Below are 13,770 nucleotides of genomic sequence, written 5' to 3'. Positions count from 1 at the left end.
GTTTGCTAGTGTTATATAAGATACTGCGTTTGAGAACTCTGCATTAGTAAATAAATATTTCAAATATGCACGTGTCCTCATTTACTCAACGTTCTGGTTTTGAAATGATTATATAACGAAAGAGTGTTCATGTGTTCCACGATACCTGAGGTATTTCAAGTTCATGTTCTGGTCTGTCTAAACATTGGGAGTTTGTTATGACCAATGAGACACTGTAGCTAGCTCGGTAAGGGGATTTTGGGTACTGAGGTGAGTTTTGGGCTATCCTAATTCACTGAGGTTCCAGGTCTCTATGCACAGTTCTGTAGGAGAACTGAATTCCCGCTACAAGATATGTAACACAATTTTAAATGATTCACCTTAAATTTACCCCAACATTATTATGTCAGATTGTACTTAACAACAAGCCAGGCCCTTTCACGTTCAGTTTGTGACATTTGCAGTGGTATACTGCTGTTATGTAGTACAAAGGAATCATGGGCAGATCCAGGGAAATGTGCACAGACACTCATGATATACAAATCAGGTAAGCAGACACTTTCACATTGATTGAATGGAATTGCTTCTGATTCCAGTAGACTTCTTCCCTGGCATGTGGTGGCACTAAGGGAAAATGTGTGCCATCAATTGCTCTAACCACAAGTGGTGGACTACCGAAATCATAGAAATCACCCGTCACATTTTCAAAATCCTCCTGCTGTGGAAACTGGATAAAGCTCTTAATGTGTCTTATCAGTGACGAAATATTTTCTTGTAGCACACCACTGAAAGTTGATTGTAACACCAGATTCAGATCCTGTGGCCAAAAAATGAAGTACTGCTATCAGTTTGACAATTCATGTAATGGATGTGGGAATTTCTGTTGTGAGACAGAGATCTGGTTCCAGCTGATGGCATAATCTGATTTTCTTTTTTTACAATATCCCATTCTTCAATGGTGGTAAGGTCTGGAAATTGGTGGTGCACTTGAGGCTGTTGTCTCTTTGCTCTCTCAGGGTTCTGCATTGGAAGAATTGTGAACATTTTTAAACATTTCCCACATATTTATTTTTTATTATTAACACAACTGTCCTGTTGTGCTAAAATATGTAAGGATTCACATCATATTTTAATCTTATATTTGTTTTGTTACATTTACTTAACAAATATCGTTTTTTTTGGTGTCAATATTTCAAAAAGGAAATAATATGTAAATAATAAATTCCTAACGTGTTTACACATTCCTATATATTGCATTTATTCATCTAAAATACAGTCAATAGATGTGTAAACAATTATGTGTTGTAACACACTACATATAAATGTTTTTTTTAAATACATTAGTGTCCTTCAAAGTTTGAATATGTAAACACACTAACTACCATTTTGAGTGGTTGTGATGCACTTAACAGTCACATTTTGACCTCCTAAATTGGTGAACACTTGACCAGGAAATGTATCAGATATCCGCGGCGGAAGCTGACTGTCTAATAGGTGTTATACTCCATGATGGACACTGCCATGGGCTAACATGTGTAAAAGCAATGTATGAAAGTCAATGGCAGTGCCCATCTTCGCGAATGATCATCTACATTATGTACATGTACAGCTGCCTCAAACTCAACTCCGAAAAGACCGAGGTTCTCATCTTCGGACCCAGCCCCTCAGCCTGGGACGACTCCTCGTGGCCTCCCGCCCTTGGCACCCCTCCGACCCCAACAGACCACGCTCGGAACCTCAGCATAATCCTCGACTCCTCACTCTCCATGAACCGCCAGTTTCAACTGCCTCCGCAAGACTTTCAAATGGATCCTCTCAGACTGCCGAAAGACCGTCACACACGTACTCATCACCAGCAGGCACGACTAGGGCAACTCCCTCAATGCCGGAATCAACAAATCACTACTTCGCAAACTTCATACCATCCAAAATGCCTCCCCCAGGCTCGTCCTAGGATTACCACGCCGGAAACACATGATGCCTCACCTACAAGAGCTCCACTGGCTCCCCATTGAGAAGAGGGTCACCTACAACTTACTCATGCACGCGTACAAAGCCCTGAACAACATCGGACCCAAATACCTCAACGACCGAATAAGTTTCCACAAACCCAAGAGGAACCTTCGCTCTTCCAACCTCGCCCTGGCAGAGGTCCCCCGCATCCACCGAAGCAGAGCCGGAGGGGGAGCTTTCTACTACACCACCACAGCATGGAACACTCTCCACGTTGAAATAAGATACTCGACTACCCTACTCACCTTCAGACGGGCACTCAAGACCTGGATTTTCAACTGATCGGAGCTACTAAACCTACCCCTCCCCCAGCGATTTGAGACCCTCGCATTGTTTAATTGATTGATTGATTGTACTTGGTAGTTTGAAAAAAACTCACTTGTCTCCTAAAACTGCAGCCATCATGACCTCCTCCACTTTTGCCGCTGTTTTCGACCTATGGAAGCAACAATGCTGGGTCAAGCAGGTGACAGGACCCCTGCTTTCTTGGTAGAGGAGCTGGAGTTGCTGGTATGCTGGTAAAGGATGTCATGTCTCTGTATAGCCAGCTCTATGGCTCATCAGAGTAACAGGTACATGTTGGAAATATATGTGTTTCCCTGTCTAACAGTTTTTTTTTATTTACACAGGCTACAATGTCTCTTTGAGTTCTTGAGTGAAGTGTAATGATTATCGTGAAGTGTCATATATTTTGTTCCTTACATAGGAAAATGATGTTGGGGATTTGAACGCACATTACAATTTTAAATAGCAACAACATTAATAGGTGCTGTGTATTTTCAAGCCCTAGATTCTATTTGGTGGGTATGTAGAAGTATATGTATGTATTTGTTTGAATTACATGTGAAATATAGAAATTTCATATCATGTAAATTAGAGAGCACATTTTATTTACTTTACAACTGTACATATAGTATGTACAAAAAAAATTAAAATGGTGTTTGCTATGTGCTTCGTCCCAAAATCACTTGAACAGTTGATTGGGAGATCCCAATAGCTCCTAGAGCCCTCCAGAAGAGCACACACCCCTGAGGTCAGTTATTGGATTGCCACAAGGCTATTTTTTCAAATAACAGTTAGTGAAGGCTGTTTTTGTTTGCCATCAAAATCATCAGGCTGTAGATAGCAGGCCTGACAAAGAACAGTGCTCATTCAGACTCATATGCCAGGCTGGGACTGAGTCACAGCGGCAAATAACTGAAGCACTGAGGTATATCTTTCATGTAAACATTCCATTGCAAACTCAAATTTGGAGGTGGGAGCAAATATATGCACCAGAATGCTTTTAGATGGACTGTTACCTAACTTCTTAAGCTAACACTTCATTTCCTTTTACTCCCATTTCAAAGTGTTTAATTTCCAAACTGCAGGCCCCTTACTCCCAGTGGCCAGTATTCACTGTGCCATGATGCAAGATACAGCCCTTTTTTACATGTGGGAATTTTAAAGTGCAGAAAAATGTTCTAAGATGTGAAGTGTTGGATGGAAGATTTCTCTGCACTTTACCCCATTTTAAAAGTACATACAATTGTATGCTTGTGTCATCCGTGTAACAGTACAACATTTCACAAAGGGGTGTACTGTACTACAAGTACATACCCCACAGAGTCTGTCACCTGTATAATTATCTACCATTTAAATGCACACATGTTCATATATCCCTAACAGGTGTGATCTCACTGACACACATGGCAGCCCTTTCATGGTGCCCTTATATATAGTATGTAGTTCAAACCAAAGTATTTGGCTCTCTGGACTTTAGGCATTAAGCCAATGAAGCTGGCTATGAGGGTGTCTGGTAACAATGCGCAAGTTGTTTAGCCTTCAGTAGTTCACAATGTTTTGCACTGATCTAATGTAGCCCACACCACAGAAAAAGAGGGCGCCCCCGGTCTAGCTGATGTCACTGGCCTGGAATAGTGAATTTAGGACATGGCACAAGATGGAAAATGCATTAGAACAGTGCACACTACACAATATTCAAAGGTGAAGTGTTTTGCGCAATTCTCATGCATGCCTAGTATGGACACAGACTGCTTTCAAATAAAAAAAGACTCATGTTATTGGCGAAAATCAATGCTAAGGTGTGCTTGTTCTGGCAATCAAATATATTTCAAATAAACACAAAATCCCATAGGAACAGCCTAACAATGAAACATGAAGTTCATTCACGCTGTGAACTGAACAAGCAAATGACTCAAGTCATCCAACAGGTTATAAAATGTCTTTCCTACCTCAGCTGCGTCTTCAATGTCTTCAATTTGTTGTCACTGAAGTCCCAAATAGATGCACGTATTATGCAAATAAAATCCCTATCAGGCTTCTCTCCCATGAGCAGGCAGAGCATTAATAAGCTCAGATCACACAGTAATAATAGATTTACAATATGAGTCCTTTTTTGCTATCGTGAGTTAAAGAACAGGCCAAAAGGTTTACTGGTTTACTGATCTAACAGAGCACCAACCACCAAACAATATATAGAAAATCTACATTCAGCCAATCTTTGCCATGTGTCTAAAGAACAGAGCAGCAGAAACTGTGCTCTATAGCGGGGTTTGAATACTAAGAAATCAGACAGGCAGTGAGGTGAAGTAAAGAAACGTTACTTTGAAAAAGCAAATTCAATTAAGGAGTACAAAAAGGGAGTTAATAGCAATAAAGAAGAGAGAAATAACTGATGATATGACCGAAGAGGGAAGAAAGGAAATAAGGACACATGTTTATAAGCACTGGAAGAACACTCCCGTAATTTTGAACCCAGCAAAAACGACTAAACACCAATACCTACTTGTTTTTACACATTGAAAAAAAGCAGAATTCACAACAAATAGAAGCTGAAAACATGAGAGATTATGTACATTATGCACAAACTATTATCTACATATATATTTATGTTCATCATTGAAGGCCGTGTAAAACCAAAAAAAAAATCAAAGTGCAGTCAGGTTACTAAGGACCATGTAAAATGTGCAGCTGCTTTGATGTCACACATATTGAGAAGTTGTGAAAGCATTTTGCCTGTAAACACCGAAAATATTTGTGGGTCTAACATGTAAAGATAAAAGTTCTCTTAGATCTGAAATTATTCTCTGGAATAATATCATAAACTTATTAGCTCGGGTTCACCTGTCTGCCTCCTTCAGTTCCAAAGTTTCACGATGAGGTGGATTGTTCTGCATTTTACAGCTTTCAATCATGTCTTACAGGAAACTCTAGAAATGTGTGTAGGGGAACAATAAAATATAATCAGAAGCAATTCCCCGTTGATGGGGATCAAATTCAAATGTATTAACCATTATTCTCCTATATATGTGTCACTTTACTACAATGACTAGCATAGAAATTATCTGTGGCCTGAGTGTCTCCATAAAATGTTCTTTTCATTCACATTCTTCTGGATCTATAGGATGTATGATGATTCTGAATGAGCTTCTGAATGACCAGATATCTTCATAGTGGTATCTTTCTCATCTATCTTACCAGATACATTTGTTGAGGCATGCCCCTGTTTGCATTATTTGGAAATAAGAAATCAATCAATTCTCTTTTCTACTGCTTCAGAAAACCTTTTTGTTGCTCTAATTCCTTGATTTTGACTTGTGCTTTTTATGCTGTTAACGTTCACATAGTTGTACTTCAAGAACTTCTAGAGGTCTGGGTTGAGTGTCACAATGTTATGCCTTTCTCTGTGGAGCATCTCAAGTGTGCTTCTGACATAAAAATCCTAATGGTGTCACAAACAAAAAGCTTAACATAGTTAGGTAACTGATTATCTTCGTTTTTGGAGTATGCCTCAGCAGACATATAATAAGCCTTCTCATCAAGGATGCCAATTTTAATATAAATGTTGCTTGATTTGGACCCTTAAATCCCTCTGATGTATGCGACATTGAAATTTTAAGCAATAATGTCTTTGTATTTAAAGTGCTGCAACAGAAGTGCAGTAATATAGGAAGTTTGTCCCCATCCTCTTTCAAAACCCTTTCTTCTGTACCAGAGATTCCATTTCATACTAGGTTCATAGAATCAGTTATTGGTAAGTCGTTATTTTGATTGGGCTTTATGTCATAAGTAGCCATAATTTATGTGGCCGGAGTAATCTTCATAAATGCAACAGTAGACTGGGTCCTCTGAATGTATCAAAAACGTAGCCCCTCATTTGGAGTAATCCGATAAATGAACCAGATGTTCCGCACCGTTGAGTTGCCAATGCCAGGGACAACATTACTATGGAGATGAGGAAAATCCATCCCATTGCAAGTTGGACACTGGCGCTCAGATTTACTTATGGTGACCGAAGGGCAATGCAAGCTTTAAGTGAGATTTACTATGTCATGCATCTGCATTGCATAGTCAATGTGGAGTAACATAACGTCGATGCCTTGAATTACCCTGCCCTGGTAAGGCTTCCCTTAGGTGGAATGTGGGTGTTGCCACGTATCCGCCCATGGATTCTGGTGCATTCCCATATTTTCTACCTGTAGTAGACCTGGGAATGTATCATAAAGGTAAGCCTTCCCAAGGGAGAAACAACGAGGAAAAACAAATTAGTTTTTTCCTCTTTATGCTTCAGTTGCAGAATGCAGCACATATATATAAAGAAACAAACCTCTAAATATTGTTTTAGTGCAGAAAGGTGTTACTCCCTGCCTTTAAACTAAAAAACTAGGAATCACTAAGGGAATCGGAAATTCTGCATCTGATTGGACTAGTAAATCTGGGCCAGATTCCGTTTGTAATTCCTCATTTCCCTGTGTACTTTCACAAGAAGGTTCCAGTTGTGATCATCATCAGAATCAGCAGAGATCGGCTGCATTCCAGTGGCTCACAACATTTGGATGCGGCTGCTAAATTAAGTTACAATTCCCTATCACAATTCAGAGGCCACTCAAAGTGAAGACAATCATGGTGGAAAAATGTGCCCAGTCAGCGTGGTTGCCGTTGACCAAAATAATGCTTTAGGTGCCACGTTTGAAACATGTCGGGTACATGCTCACCAAAGATGACATCTTTGTTGACTGTCCATTTTTTACAGTTAGAGACAGGTCAGTAAATGACTTCCAGTGTGGAACAGTGCACAGTTTTGCTATTTAAAGTCCTTAGTGCCATGGAGTACCAATTGTATAGGGGGCTCATAAATGAAATTTTGAGACAGTTGTTTGGTCAAATGTACAACCCTCTTATCATAGGCTGAGGGATAGATTATGGTATTTTCGTGACTACCTTAACCTTGTGCAATTAATTTATATTAGTCATTGGATGGGTGGGCATTGCCTCAAATTGAACTCGGATAAAACCAAGGTAGTTATCTTCAGCAACCTCCGAGCCACATGGGATGACTAATGGTGTCCGGTGGAAATCAGAGAACTCCCGAAGCCGGTAGAAAAGGCAAAGAACCTTGGGGTGTTAATCGATAACAAACTTACCTTTTCTCAACAAACTAATGCAACAGTGTCAGCTGCTTTCTACCTGATAAAAAACTGAGGAAAATTATACCCTTCATCCCTTCAGACCTCAGGAGAACGGTGGTAACAATGTTAGTGCTATCAAAATTAGATTACTGCAATGGCCTTTATCCTGGGTTACGGAAGCACCATTTGAATAAACTGCAAATGGTACAGAATGCCCCTGTTAGGCTCCTGCTGGATGTACCAAAATATCAATCTGTTTCAGATGACATGCGGAAACTCCACTGGTTACCAGTAACTCAGCGCATCAAGTTTAAAATACTTTGCCTTGCTTACAAGGCACTGAACAATATTGGGCCAGAGCCACTAAAAAGTCTGTTTGCATGGTACAATCCAGGTAGATGTTTAAGGTCTACTAACGCCAGGTTGATGCTGGTACCTAACATTCGTATGGCAAATTGGGGAGGCCGAAGTATAAGCTATTGTACAGCTAAACTCTGGAACCCTCTCCCAGTTGATATAGGAGCGGCCAACTCCCTCATTACCTTTAGAAATAGTCTGAAAACCTGGTTATTTAACTAAGTCCATTGAATCTATGCTCTTTCTTCTTCTTCTGTCATGGCTACCTAGGTCCAGCGCCAAGACACCTTTGGGTATTCGTGCGCTTTAAAAATCATATTAACATAACATAATATATAAAAAATAACATAAGACTCCCTAGATTCTGCTTGCCTGATTTGTTGCATTAGGGAGAGGGTCTTTCAGTGATGTCCCAACGGACGGTAACTTCTTTGATTTTAAATGGCACTATAGAGAGGATATATGAAAACAGATTTTGTAAATCAACCAGAGCAAATGAGTTTCTAAGCGTTGACGGTTGGAGGCACACTGGCTATTTTGACTTGAGTGCCGGCATGTTTCACAGGTGGGGGGGCAGGTGCGGGGTAGCACGGGTGGGAGGGTCGCGAGGGAAGGGGGTCGCACAGGAGGATTTAAATGATAAAAAAATATATAAAACATACCTTTCACAGGTCCTGCCTGTTCCCTGCTGGGTCTGCTACTGCTTGCCTGCCTTGTAGGAACAGGAAGCCTCCCTTCCCTCTCCTAAGCCAATCACAACACTGCAACGGAAGCATTGTGATTGGGAGGACGGCGACCAGCCAGGCGCCTATTCGGAGGTCATTTTCTCCATGCAGGTAGCATGCAGCCTACATGGAGAAAAGTGAGAGAGTCCGCATGACTGGTTTGGTCGACCACAAAGAGCCGACCAAAGGGCCCACAGCATTGGGCTGCCACTCCTCCCCTGCCCTTCAGCAGATCCGCCTGCCCCCAACCAAACCCTTCTAATTTCTCGCAGTGCGAGAAGCAGAAACATAAAATGGTATTTATAACACCTTTTTATGTTTCTGATTCTTGCACTGCGAGAAAGCAGTGGGGCGAGGCGACTCCGCCCACATGGTGGAGCCTCCCCTGGCAGAGTAGCAACCCCCGCCACATGACCTTTCATTCAAATGACACATTGGTGGATTACTCTTATATTTACACTCTGACAAGTTGCTCTTTTTAAACATTTAAAATCCAATCACAGGTCAATTTGGCTCCTGGTTGCACCCTTCTCTCCAGTGGTGATCTCTTGCACCCCCCACAGTGCTCAGACAGGTTATAGTTGCTTTCACACAAAGGCAGCAAAATAAAAGCAAAAAGTGCCCGGTTCAATTTCAAGTAAAGATAGACTCATGACTAAAAATGCTTCCCTGGTGAGTTGCCTCCATATACCTTGTGAGTGTCCTGTCAAAGGTTGACTCAGCTTCTGGCACTGACCTTCTTTCCGCTACTAACCATTTGCGGTCTCCCCTAATGGGTAAGCAGCATTTTATTATTGACATACAAGGTCAGAAATGTGAAATTAAGGTAATGCTCCCTCTAATTTGTTCTCCGTGTCCAGCAATGACCTTTTCCTGCGCACGGCACCCAAGGCTATGTGTGCTGAAGACATGAATGAGCTCAGCGTGTGTGCTTTCAAAATCAGCTTTATTTGCCACTTAAAACATTTTGATAGAGGCTAGGGAAACCATAAATTACCATTTGAGGAATCACTCTAAGTTAAGGATGTGGGCCCAGATACACACAGGTAAGACGAAAGAGCTTACCCGAAGAGGAATAAAGGGTACCAGAAGAAAAGTAAATATGGACAATAAAGGGTACATAGCTAGCAAGTGAGGTGGTCAAAAAGACAAGAATACATTGTTGACAAGGGTGAAAGCAAAGACTATTTCCTGACAAGGAAAGGCTGAATAAAACAACTGTGGGGAGAGAATTTTGAAAGTACCTGCACGGGGCTGGAAAATACCTGAAGGTAATTGAGGAAACATATAAAGAGAGAATGTTGATTTAGGGGATACATCGGACCAGAAGGGTGTGGACAAAAAAGGGTAATTAGTGAGCAACTAAATAGAGAATTGAGAAGTGGAAGCACCTGATGGGGGTGGATACCTAAAACACCCGAAGGACTTGGATTTCTGGGGGATGAACCAGCAAAGAGTACTAGAACAAGGATGGAGGCATAGTACCAGATTAGACCAAAGGGGCACATGCTTGGTATGTCAAAAGAGAACAGTTTATTCACTGCTTTAACAATAAAGTTCGTCCAATTCTAAACTGGAGGTCTCCTTAGAGTGGCAAGAAAAAGGTAATTGTGATTTTCTCATTGTGTGCTGGAGTCCAACGTTTTCTCCGTTCTTCATTTTCTGCCCTCTGTATTCCCAGGTAACAGTGTTTTCTAAAGCTGTCTGGGCAGGGACCTTTTGGCAATAAAAGGACTTCCCAGCATCCAGGATCAGCAAGCGATTAATTCATCTTACATAACTCTAGCCACAGATACAGAGATGCATAAAACCCTCCAGCAGATTAAATACTGCCAATCCTTGGAGTGTAATAAGCAGTTCTGTCGGGCGATTGCTGCGCGTCAAATGACGAGGTCACTCATTCAGAAGAGGGTCACATTACTACAGGGTGAAAGCTGGCCTCCGACTTGGTACTTAAACTGGAGTCTGGGTGAAATGCCCGTTATGAAATAATAAATATTATTAGTCGACTAATACGAAATATATACTCATAAAAAAGGGAAAAAATGGAAATAAAAAATGTCAAAGGTTTTGTAAATGTTAAGGAATTTGAAATTGGAAGCTAAAACTTTACCGTTTTGGTGGAGCATCGCAAGTACAGTTAACATAATTACGCAGGGAATATTGATGACATAAATTGAAGCCTTAGTATATAGACCGACAAAAGTCGGGGATGCTCATGATGCAAAAAAGACAGTGACACGTTAGAGTCGAGCATGCACCTTAGCCTTTTACAAATGAAACCAAATGTTAAAAAAATACACGCTTCCTATTAAAAAAATGTACATTTTTGTATATTTTTTATAAGTGAATTGAAAAACATGTTTCAAAATGTGTGTCTTTGTTTGATGTCTGCTTTATTTCTGATTGCGTAGGTTGGATTACGAGCTTCCAGTAGTGATTCAATTGGACCCAATAGTCAAAAATTCAAGAACTCCACTAAGGAACAAAAAGGAAAGGCCTCAATAATTGCCCCCATTCATAGTTTACAAGCTTAGTATGATGAAAGGAGGACCTTGAGAATTGAGGAGAAATAATGGAGATAATTGGCCTCCACCAGCAACATCACATGCCTCCAAAATGCAAGAACACAATGCAAAATATGGGCCAGATGTACGACCATTGTGATCTGTGACTCGCAAATTGCAACAAACTGCGAGTTGCAATTTAAGAGTCGCAAATCACAATGTACAACAGTGTCTTAGACACTGTTAGTGATTCATAATGGGGTCACAAAATGCGAGGCTCATGAATATTAATAAGCCACTCGCAATTTGCTACCCCATTGGGAATGGCTGGTCCTCCCCAGGATGGTGGCCTGCTGAGCTTAGCAGACCACCATGTCTGGGACTGCTTTTTAATAAAGCAGTTTTTTTAAAAATGCAGCTCACTTTCCTTAAAGCAAAACGGGATATATTAAAAAAAAAAGAATGAAATGTTTTTGTTTCATTTTTTGAAGGAAGGCATTGGTCGGGACCACTGCCTACCACTAAAAAATATTTTCCCCTGCATTTGCAATGGGGAAAGGGGTCCCCTAGGGACCCTTTCCCTTTTGCGAGTGCATTACCACCCTCTTGAAGATGGTGGTAATTTGCGAGTGTTTTGCAACCGCAATTCCTAAATAGGGAGTCGCAAATAAATTGGGACTCGCTATTTAGGAATTGTACATGGGCCTGTCCCATTTTGCATGCGCAAACGGGTAGCAAACCCATTGGCGCATGCAATTTAGGGTCATACATCTAGTCCTATATTCTGTTAGAAACAAAACCATTTTATTTCACTCCTTGACTTCTTTAGGAGCTGACCTAAAAACGTCTTTGATCTGTTCAGAATTGATAACAGATCCCACATGCTCACATCCATCAAGTTTGATGACCTATATATATAGCAGAAGAGTTCACAACATTTTTCCACTCCAAAGAATAGTTACCTCCTGCGGGTATTTTTTTCAGACAGAGTCCACCTGCTTGTGTTCTAGTTGAGAACAATCAAAGCAGTGGGGTTAGAATTTAGGCAACATAGATTGTTGTAATTGGCCCGGCCGCATTAGCGATTAGCTGAACCTACACGTTGTCCTCCTTAACTTGGCTATATATGAAAACGCCATTTTGAATGTTGCAGCGGCCATCTTAGATCATGAGCGGCCTCGTGGCCGACGTGCCCTTTAGTCCGTTGTCCGTTCCGCTGACCACTCCTATCTGCCCAGCAACAGGCTATTTTTAGTACTGGTCAAGTCGCACATGCGCAGTTCCTACTGACCCGTAAACCTTCTGGAATGTGCACCAAATTGACCAGCGGAGTTGTGCCCCCTCCAATGAGCTGGCAGTGTTCCAAAACATGACCATATATGTCCTTAAATGTGTTCTAACTTGTGCCGCCTATCTTTTATTGCCCCAAAGACTGTATATAAACGGGGTCACACCGGTGTTCGGTGTGATACCTCTTGCATTACCGAAGGGTGCTGTTTGAGTGTACCACCACCCCATGGGGTCTTAATAAACTTGTTCTTTGCCTTTTACAGCTTCCGTGCCAACAGTTCTTGAGTGTAAGTGGGTTATCTCTGGAGTGTGTAGGCCTTGGGAACCCCGAATTACTTCAATTGGCGACCACGAAGAGACTCATCGGCGACTCGGATGCCCGAAGGAGAGGTCGTGACGAAGGCTTGGAAACTCGCCATGGACGCGCGCTGCCACGAGTGACCCGAGTCTTGGCTGCCACGGTGTTTTTTCCTTTCCTTCCGATCTGACCTTCCAGGTGGCGCCGGTCTCCGACTGAGTTTCCGAAGTGTCTGCATCGCCGAGAAAGTGCCGTTTGGCTGATTTGGCTTACAAGACCTTGGCAGTTGGAATCTGGACATTTGGGAATTTGGGTAAGCTTTGTGATTGGTAAGGTGGTCTTCGGATGCTTACTGAGGTCCTATGATTTGTGTTCGGTAAGGTAGTTTTCGGACGCTTACTGAAAATCTGTGCTTTGTGATCGGTAAGGTAGTCCTTGGACGCTTGCTGAAGTCCTATGATTTTTGATTTGAGTTAGCTAACATTGTGAATTTGTGATCTTTGAACTTATATGTGTAGTGCACTTCACATAGGCAGGCATGTAGAGATGTTTCTCTAACTTTGTTTTTTTCCCTTTGAGCGGCACAATTGTGTGAAGAACTGTAAGTGCCATTTTGTCCGGTGTCACGCTTTCGTGATACTTTTCGAACATGCCTGTTTTCAGCACACTCCGAGGAATGTGTTGTCTTGGAGAAGGTACCTCAATTAGGTTAGCGGAATCACAGCCGGCTCCCCCAGAGGGAACACCAAATAGGGACATGTACATAAAATTTGGCCTTCCCCCTATTATGTACAGTAAATTATGGCATAAATACACCAAGGCCGATCCTGAATTGCAATGGCCTCTACACGGGTCTTACGATTTGAGTAAAATACAATTTGTAGAGCAATGCATGTTTCAACGCAGGTCTAGACAAAATATGTTTGATTGTGTGCGAATGTGGGAGAAAGCGGCGCGTGAGCGAATGAAGCGTGAAGTTGCCTTGGCGGACAAAGAGCAGCGTAAGGCTGCTCGGGATAAGGCTTTACAGCTTGAGGAAAAGGAGGCTCAGGAGAAGAAAGAAAGGGAGGAACGGGAACGTAATTTGCAAACGACTGGCCAATTTCCTATTCGCCGACCGCTTTATCCTGTCCTTAATAATGAAATTGATGATTTTTCTTTGTTAGATCGGTCACCGCCTCCGTACGTTA

This window comes from Lissotriton vulgaris, chromosome 9 (assembly GCF_964263255.1).
Source record: "Lissotriton vulgaris chromosome 9, aLisVul1.2, whole genome shotgun sequence".
NCBI classification, from domain to species: Eukaryota; Metazoa; Chordata; class Amphibia; order Caudata; family Salamandridae; genus Lissotriton; species Lissotriton vulgaris.
This window is presented reverse-complemented; position numbering follows the sequence as displayed.